General features: G+C 35.1%; 1 pseudogene; it reads right to left on the bottom strand.

The window, feature by feature from the left end:
• Positions 1–221: 221 nt before the first annotated feature.
• Positions 222–2,537, bottom strand: LOC120187256 (annotated as a pseudogene).
• Between the last annotated feature and the right edge of the window lie 7,450 nt (positions 2,538–9,987).

Below are 9,987 nucleotides of genomic sequence, written 5' to 3' on the forward strand. Positions count from 1 at the left end.
TGTGTTGGATTTGAGCGTGGATATGCAGGTGGCGAGGACTTCATTGTGGGATCCTTGTGAGGAGAAACTGATTTAACGAAAGACTCAAACTCGTGTACTTGAGGTTAATTTTCCAACCGAACAATAAGAATCAAATTTCAGATCAAACAATTACAATTTTATTAGCATTATTTAGAAGGAATAAACAAGTTAAATGGATTCTACTATTAGTCAGTGTATTCTTTCTCTCGGATCAAACCACATCAACCCGGTGTAACAAAATAACAACCCGATGATTATGTTTAATAACAATGCAGCGTTTCATTTCTTCTTTGGATATTCCCTTGCCCCAAAGATGTTGATCCAACTCTGACATTGGTACTGCCCATTTCAATCTGCAGAAACAATGAGACAATCCATTAGACAGTCTTTCTCTCGTAAGCTTTAAAAGAATTGAATGCTACTTCTATGGGGTTTGGTTAGGGAATATGAAACAATAGGTACATGAGTATAAAGGTACAACCCTACAAGAGTTCTCGAAATATATGAGAAACTTCGAAAAAAATTAAGTATACTCATATCTAACACACCCAAATTTGAGTAACATAGCATGGTTTTGTGCACGGTATGTGGCAGGAGCACAGACATTGCACAACAATGTTTAAGTACTAAAGCATAGACAAAGCCAATTGCATACAAATATAAAGTTTTCCTTATCTAGATGGTAATGGGAAAACAATCCTTATAGCTAGCTCAAAGTCGCCAGACATTCTCATTGACAGTTCACATTGTTCTTCTGGTATTCCAAGAGCCTTCCAGACTTCACTTTGGCAATTTGTTAATGTCTGGATATCAAATAAATATTGTTATAAAAATAAAGAATCGATTGAAAAGGATGGAAAAACCGAGATAAGAAGTTCAGCCACCTTGAAATTCTCCAGAGTTGATGTATAATCAGGCATCCCGATTGTCATCAATCCACAAAATTGAAGATTCAGGCAATTTAGACTAACATGTTTTGCAAGTTCCACGCAACCTGAAGGCTCAACACCAGATTTTGCTGCAATAACATGATGCAGGAAAATACTATGAAAACGATCTCCAAGTGTTGATAAAAGGAGCTTCTTTGTCAGCAAATATACTTGACCTAATCTAACTAGGTACTTAGCCCCAATGAACTAGGTTCCAATAGCCATGTTGATAGAGCATAGTACGGAACTAGAAGCTAAAGAAACAAGACCAGTTTTATCTAGCAAACTTAAAGACAAATACATGACAACACGCTTGAACGTGCAAAGCCTTGACACAACTCAATGAAAAACAATATATTTTCGTTGTAATAAAAATAAATTTACTTACACTCCTCTCCACTGGTGTTCACCTGGACTAAGACTTTCAAAGTTTCCAACCGCATGATTAAGATGATTAGTAATCTGGCCCAAAATAAGGAAGATGCTCAGTTTAATGAGGAAAAAACACAAATACTTGGCTACATTATGAATGTTGTTATTGACACTATCAATTGAAAGCTTTGACATAATGATTAATGATATAAGAAAACAAAATCATATAAGTCATTCTCGCTAAAACTAGATTCAAAATTAGGTATAAATTAATTAAAAAAGTTGTCTCTAATTTTGTCTCCAATACATAAAGGAACAGTTTATAGCAATTATACTAATGGAAATGAACAGAATTACCTTCTTATCATCTACAGTTTCCACCATGGCGAGGTTTGGCACAGAAGTTGTATAACAATGAATAATAAGTAAACACACAACAAACATTGCCCTCCAGCAAAACCAAATGAAGTAAAAGTTCAATTTCAGATACCCATTAAAAAAGCTCAGCTTAAAAGCAGTAATAATAAACTATGATGTAAACACAGACATTTTAATCGAAAGTTCCTAAAAACACGTAGCTTTGCTTACCAATCAAAGGCTTCAATTTATTGCTCTGCAAATTCTAAATAAAATGCCACTCTATGTCATCCGAAAGCTGCGATTGCAAGCACGGAAATGATTATTACTTCGGTACTTTATCATTTTCAAAATAGAAATGATTTTTTGACTAGTTTGATGCTTTTTCTTTTGAATGAAGTGGAGGAAGAACCTGAGGGGCTTTCTCGATAAGTTCTTGGACGTAGTTTTCGCCAAAACATCGATGACCGGCGTCGTACACTTGGCGAACGAGGGAGACGGGTTTCGTTTTACTGACGGCAACGACGCGAATCCGATGCGATTCACAACCACATCGCTCGGTGACCTGTTGGACTCTCTGGAGAACTGACCGGAGAGCCGACGCTGCTATTCCGTCAATCGCCGCCGACGAGGCTGCCATCTCTTGTTCTCGTTGATGTTGTGGGTAGAGATCCGGTTTGGACTCTTCCAGATTGTTCATCAGTATTTGTGATTCTTATTTCCTTCGCTATTGACTGTATTGTCCAAACCTAATTAATCTCAAGAAAATGTGTTTTCCATGAAAGAGGTTTACAGATCATCTAAAGAATAACCGAAAAGATGAAACTGAAGAGAGGGAAGAAAATAACAAAGAGAGCGCGAAGGCAAAAACAACGCTTGGGAGAAAATGAAGGGTATTTTATACCAACACATGGGAATAAAATAATACCTAAGAAAAGTAAGGGATTAATATTCCCGGTAAAAGGAGAGAATTTTTTACTGTTGGAAATATATCATTACTCCCTATTGGTAATATTTTCCATCCAAACATGGGAATTTGAATATGGAAAAAAAATTCCCATCAGGAATCTTGAATTCCATGATCCAATCACCCCCTTAGGGTTTTCAAAATAGACATCAACTTTTAACTATTTTACAAATTAAACACAAAATTCATTGCCATTTCAATTTAATACTTGAGATTAATTTATGGCTTTAAGGTTAAAACCCCCAATTTTTAAGGTTTTAGATTTGGGTAAAAATCGGGGTGTTACAAGAACACTTCCAAAGACTTAAAATTTCTGGAAATGAATTGAAACAATCATGTTCCTTAAACCCTCACAAAACCCACTTTTGGATATATCAAAGAAATGTATGATCAAAGGTTTGAAATGAAGCTTGAGATGAGAGAATTACGATTCTTACCTTAACTTTCCCTTATAATGTTTGGAAGTTTACAAAGTTTCTACCTTTCTACCTTAGGCATGAGGAAAAAGATGAAGAGAAAAGTTGAGTTTTGAAAGAAGGAAAATGACAAAGAATGGGGAAAGAGACCAATGGACGACATATGCACCATTAAAAGATTTCAGCATTTGAATTCAAAAATGGATAAATTGTTTCTTTGGTCCTTTTAGTTTTTGTCAACGTTTAAAGATCTCCTTTTTAAAACCACAATTGAGCTCAACCTAAGTCCAACTCCACTCAACTTGGGTCAAGACTTCCCTTAAGCTATGTAAATCATCTAAGGCCTTCCCGGGTTAGCCTGAAACTTCTAAGCCAGGATTTGGAGCGTTATAATAATAACTTAGGCGTAACCCATTTTATTATTAAAAATATTAACATAACATATTGCAACATGCTTTCTTAGTGAACCATGGCATTCTTGACCACAACCTATTTTATTAATAAAAATATTAACATTACATATCGTAATATATTACTTAGTGAACATTGACATTATTGTACGTGTCAGAACCGTCTTTTGGGTGGGCCCGGAATTAGGCTTCGACTTAGGAAAAACGAATTGGAGTCGCCACCGATCATTTATTTTAAACAAAATGGGTTGACCGGATACCTTATTTCTTACATGATCTGCGTCATACCAAAGATGAGCCGGATTCGGGAGTCGGTTACAGTCAAGGAAGGCTTAACACCCTTGAACTGCCCTTTCGGTACTACATAATTTCCAGTTGTCTTAATTAAGAAAATTAAAAGTTTAACTTAAAAGGTAAAATAACGATCCCAAATTGCATACCTCTTATTGATTGAAAATGTACCCTTTAAAAGTAAAAAATGTGTTAGGAAAAAATGAAAATAAACAATGAAGAAAGTACAAAAAAAAAAGAATGGAATAAGGAAGTGATATAAAAAAAAAGAAAACAAATGTATAAAAAAGTAAGGATAAAAATGAATATAATTAATGTGTGTAGAATATATATATATATAATATGTAATAAAGTAAAAACAATAAAAATATATACATATAAAATATTAGATAGAAAAATAAATAAATAAATAAATATATACATACTAACTAAATAAATAAAAGTAAGGAAAAAATAAATAAATATAGATAAATAAGTAAAATAGATATAGAGAAAATAAAATAATAAATATATATATAAACATCAATACTAATATGGAATGAAGTAAATAAACTAAGGAAAAATATATATAATATAATAAAAAGAATATACGTACATACTTATAAAATATAATAGTGATATATATATATATATTTAAATTAAAATATTGAAAGAAGTAACAATAATAACAAATAATAAAAAAATGAGAATAATAAATAATAAAAATGTATAATTGACTATAGATAATAATAAATGCACTATAAAAATAAGAGGGGAAAAACATGAAGGGGCCAAATTGAACGGAAAATAGAATTGGGGATTGATTTTAGAAGAAATTATGAGTGAAATAAAGGCTTAGAAAGAATGAGAGACCAAAACGGGTATTAACCCTCTTTTGAATGAAAACACCCGGATCCATTGCATGGAGCGAGTCGGGTCACGATCTAAATGGGCCATGTATTTAACTTAAAATTGTTTTAAAAATTTTCATTCTCTCTTCTTTAACAGCCGAGACCCTCCCCCTTTCTCTGATTTTCTCTCGAACGCTCTTAACAACGAAGCACAAGGGTCTCGTTTCCCAGAAAAATAATGACTCTTTTTAAAGAAAATGGCCTCGAGAGGGTAGATCTGGAGAGATCTTTTCGAAAAACCCCTCCCCGGATCATCAACCGTTCGAACGAAGAGATAAAAAAACAGATCTAAATTCGCATGCGAAGAGGAACCAAACAAGGTAAAAGCACTACCTTTTATTTCTTGTTGCTTTCGGATATTACACGTGTTCAGATTTACTTTCCGGATTTGCTAGTATTTTCGTGAATTTTGCGAGTAATCTGATACCTAGTAATCCCCCCTGTGTGAATCATGTTCATATATTTATAATACAAAATAGTCATATTTTTAGCATTTGATTCCGAGTGAAACTCGACTTGGTTGGTTGATGAGAGTCCACGATTCTGACTTGGTTTGTTTTTGGGTGTTTCACGCGGTCACGACACCGAGAAAACCGGCCGAGGGAGGCGTGCTTTGCGAGGAAGGCTCGGGCTGTTTGGAGATGCAACGCTGGATGCGGGGCTGGGGAGTACGACATTAAAGTATGAGACTAGGGTTTCACATGAACCCTAACCTAAAACGGGTCATGGGGCTGGTTCACGGGTCCTTGAACCCGGGTTTGTTATTTGGGATGCTACCATTCTTTGTAATAACACTGGGCTTGGGCCTGCGAAACAAAACAAAATTAAATAAATAATATATATATATATATATAATCAATATAATATGTGTGTAAAATATATGTGACAAAAATGACGTGTCTACAGTTGCCCCTCTTTGCTCATTATCGTGAAACGAAAATAGAGAAAAGATTAAAAGACACAATTTTGTCCATATCGAAATGCCCTCTGTCGCAGAGTTGAAATCTGATATTAAGACTGGTTTGTCAATTTAAATCACAAAATGACTCCCTCGTCGTAAGGTTAAGTCAGACTGGAAAATTCTAAGCACGAAATCCTTCGTTGTGAAGTTGAAGTCGAACTCAATGCACTAACATGTAGCTCTTGGATTTCCTCCTAGCTCAAGATACTTCATCGTGAGGCTGAAACTTGACTTGAAGGCCTCAGCTTCTACCAGAAAGTAGTGTGATTGATGTGTCATCGAGCTGAATAGAATCGAACTCAAAAATTTTGTTGACAGATAGCCCTTTTTCCCTTGAGCTATGCTGTGAATTTGATTTTCCTCTGAGTTGAATGACACGGTTAAGATGATGCTTCAAGAGAAGTTGTCTCAAAAGAGACAGAACTATGTTTCAAGGGAAACTGTCTCAAGGGAGACGAAATTTGTTTCAAGAAAAATAGATTCAAAGATTTTGTTTCAAGGGAAACTGTCTTAAGAGAGATAAAATTTGTTTCAAGGGAAATGTTTTCAATGTTTATGTTTCAGGAGAAAACTATCTCAAGGGAGACAAAATTTTGTTTCAAGGGAAACTGTCTCAAGAGAGACGAAATTTATTTAAAGGGAAATGTTTTCAATGTTTATGTTTCAAGAGAAACTGTCTCAAGGGAGACAAAATTTTGTTTCAAGAGAAACTGTCTCAAGAGAGACGGAATTCATTTCAAGGGAAATGTTTTCAATGTTTATGTTTCAAGAGAAAATTGTCACAAGGGAGAAAAAATTTTGTTTCAAGGGAAACTATCTCAAGAGAGACAAAATTCATTTCAAGGGAAATGTTTTCAATGTTTATGTTTCAAGAGAAAACTGTCTCAAGGGAGACAAAATTTTGTTTCAAAAAAAACTATCTCAAGAGAGACAAAATTCATTTCAATGGAAATGTTTTCAATGTTTATGTTTCAAGAGAAACTGTCTTAAGGGAGACAAAATTTTGTTTCAAGGGAAACTGTCTCAAGAGAGACGAAATTCATTTCAAGGGAAATGTTTTCAATGTTTATGTTTCAAGAGAAAACTGTCTCAAGGGAGACAAAATTTTATTTCAAGGGGAACTGTCTCGGGCGAGATAAAATCTTCTTTAAAAACAGTCTTGAGTGAAATGAAATGCCTTCTTTTGAGTGAAAACGGTCTCAAGCGAGACAAATCTTGTTTTAAGAAAAAATATTGAGTGAAATAAATCTTCTTTCGAGTAAAACAGTCTCAAGTGAGACAAAGTCTATTTTTAGAAAAGCAAACTTGAGTGAAATAAATCTTCTTTCGAGTAAAACAATCTCAAGTGAGACAAAATCTGTTTTAAGAAAAGTAAACTTGAGTGAAATAAATCTAAAAGAGTCTCAAGTGAGACAAAGTCTGTTTTAAGAAAAGTAAACTTGAGTGAGATAATCATCTGCATTAAATGAGACTGTCTCAAGTGAGACAAAATTCATATTGGAAATGTTGAATCTGGAGATGAATGCCGATCTTTCAATATGTCGAGTTGGCTTTTAATCTCATCTTCTCCTGAAAGATTGGTAAAATGTATCTGGATGTAACTATCCTGGTGATGGATGTTTGATGTATGCCAAGATGATTTGCTGTTGAATTTACCCTCAAGAGAGGAAAAATCAAGGTTTTTATTGCTCATGATGATGAATGCAAAGATGCAAATTTCACGCGTCATGTATGTATGTGTTGATGTATATGCGAAATATGTTAGGGTTTGAAGAGAAATCTCAATCTCTGGTTGTCAGTCTTGATGACTCTTGACTCTGGAATCTTGAATTTCTTATTCTTGATCTTGGATTCTTCAATATGCTTAAAACAAAATGTTGATGTGTGAAGGGAATAATTGCGTGAGTAGTCTTTATTCTCTCAGTTTATCTTCATTTCCACCGTGGTGTATTCTTGCAAACCTCCACCTAAGACAAATTATTTTCCTTGCTCCAACAAATTTTGCCCCAAAAATTCGGCTTCTCATGCCCCAGTTTCAATCTTGAGCTTCGGAGAGATATTCGTTGATTTCCAAAACATGCTTCTAGAGAACTCATCTTGTTTAAAAATGTGTTTTCCTTGAATTTTCAAAATTTTGAAAAATATCAAAATGAGTTTTGAAAAATAATGCCTCTTTCTAGGTTTCATATTGAAGCCAATTGTAAAACAAGAGTTTATTGGATATCAACATAATCAAATGCTCTTTTAATCTTTGATAGCTGCAAACCTTTGACAAATATCAAGATCGAAAAGTTGGTTTAGAGGGGGGTTATTAAGGTTTGGTCATCGTGAAGATCATGGCATACCCTTTTTCTTGATTTGACATCTTGATCGGAGGTGAACAAAATGACACAACTAGCATAATCAATGGCTAGACCTTTCATAATACTTCTGTTTTAGTTCTCTGAAATCTTCCATTTGTTCAAGTTTTGTAAGCTCCTCTAACAAAGGTAGTGTAGAAATATCGGTCTAAAAATGATATTCTTGAGTGCTCGTGTGTATTTGACTATAACATGCGTTCCTTAACTCCCTTAGTCCATTTTTACCGAAACTCCTTATTTAAATTTGCCATTGTCTGGCTAGCTGAAATCCATAAAGTCGGGTGTTTTACCAATTGCTCTAGAGGGACAGCTTAATATGTAAATACCTTTATCAGGTTAGCTGAATCTTATCCATAAAGCCGGGGCGTTTAACCAATTGCCTTAGAGGGACAGCTCAAGCTTTATTGTATAGTATAATCACCTTTATCAGGCTAGCTGAATATTATCCATAAAGCCGGGGTGTTTAACCAATTGCTCTAGAGGGACAACTCAAGTTTTATTGTATATAAATAATATTATAATGTGGGTATACGGGTCCAATTTCTTAAGTTTGTTAAGAAGAACCTGTTATAGTCTAGGTATTTTTGAAGGTCAGAAAATCTCATCGTTAGAGTTCAATTCTCAATCAAGTGACCTAAACTAGATTCACCTACTTGGCCATTCCATCTGAGAAGATCATGATCATCATTGAACGTCATAAACAAAGGTATAAACCAATTAGTTTTGCAATCTCATGTGCTAGCTGTCCCATTCTATTCACTCTTAATACGTGTCTGAATGCCAAACCTTGGATGGACTCTTAATGAGAAAAGAAAACTTAGCTCGGTGATATTTACAAGGGGTCTTTGTTTTGCAGGGTTCAATCTTGTCATTTGTCAAAGATTTACAACCTTAATTATTAAACAACTTTTAATGAAAGTGATATTTAAGGAATTCAATATTAAAATTTGCTCATTTCCTAAGAAGGAAGCATTTTATTTAAAATGTTTAAACGTTAAGTGAAGTAAAAATGTTCAAGCATAAGAAGTACGAAAGAAAAACAAGTTCAAACAAGATGATATGCTTAATAATGCAACATAATTCCTGATGGATGCCCCATTTGACTCTCGATCATAATGCCTCATTACACATTGAAAGTATATACCCCTGAATCGATCAGATCTTGGACCTTACGTCTCAATGCCCCACAATTCTCAGTGGTGTGCTCTGAGCTCCCAATATGATAGCTGCATACAGCCTTAATACCATGGCCTTTAGGATATGGGGCCTCTCTGGGTTTGGATTGAACCAGAGTCACAAGATTCTTCTCAACTAGCGTTGAGAGTAACTCCTCATATGTCATTGGGATTGGACTGATGCAAATATTTTCTTTCCTTGGTTCTTTCTGAGTTTGTTTAGAAGTATCGGATGGTACGACAGCAATGATTTTGAACTTGAGATCATAACACCTTTGTTGGCGTTGTAGGTGTTGGCATTGTTGATCTCTCGCTCTTTGTTCTTCATGGGAGGCTTATCACTGGAGTCACTTCCCTCAATTTTCCATGTTTTATAGCTAGCTCGATCATCTCACCAGCCATAACTAGATCTGAGAAAGTTCCCGATATAATTGCCATTAGGTGCCCGAAGTAAGGTGTCTTCAGGGTCTGTAAAAACAGTTTTTTAGTTTCCTTTTCATCCAAGGGTGGATGAACTTGCACAGACAAATCCCTCCAACGCTGTGTGTATTATCGAAAACTCTCGTTGTGCTTCTTTTCCAGCCTCGTAGCATAACCCGGTCTGGTCTCATATCGTTAATATGCTTATATTGTTCTAGAAATAACTTGGCTAAGTCCTTCCAAGTCTTGATATGGGCTTGGCTGAGCTGGTTGTACCACCGGATGGCTGAGCCCGACAGACTCTCTTAGAAGCAGTGAATCAGTAGTTGGTCATTTCCTCCATATCCCGTCATCTTTCAACAAAACATGGTGATGTGTGCGGATGGGTCGCTGTTCTCGTCAAACTTCTCGAATTTCG

This window comes from Hibiscus syriacus, unplaced genomic scaffold, assembly GCF_006381635.1.
Source record: "Hibiscus syriacus cultivar Baekdansim isolate YM2019G1 unplaced genomic scaffold, ASM638163v2 tig00113724_pilon, whole genome shotgun sequence".
Classification (NCBI taxonomy): Eukaryota; Viridiplantae; Streptophyta; class Magnoliopsida; order Malvales; family Malvaceae; genus Hibiscus; species Hibiscus syriacus.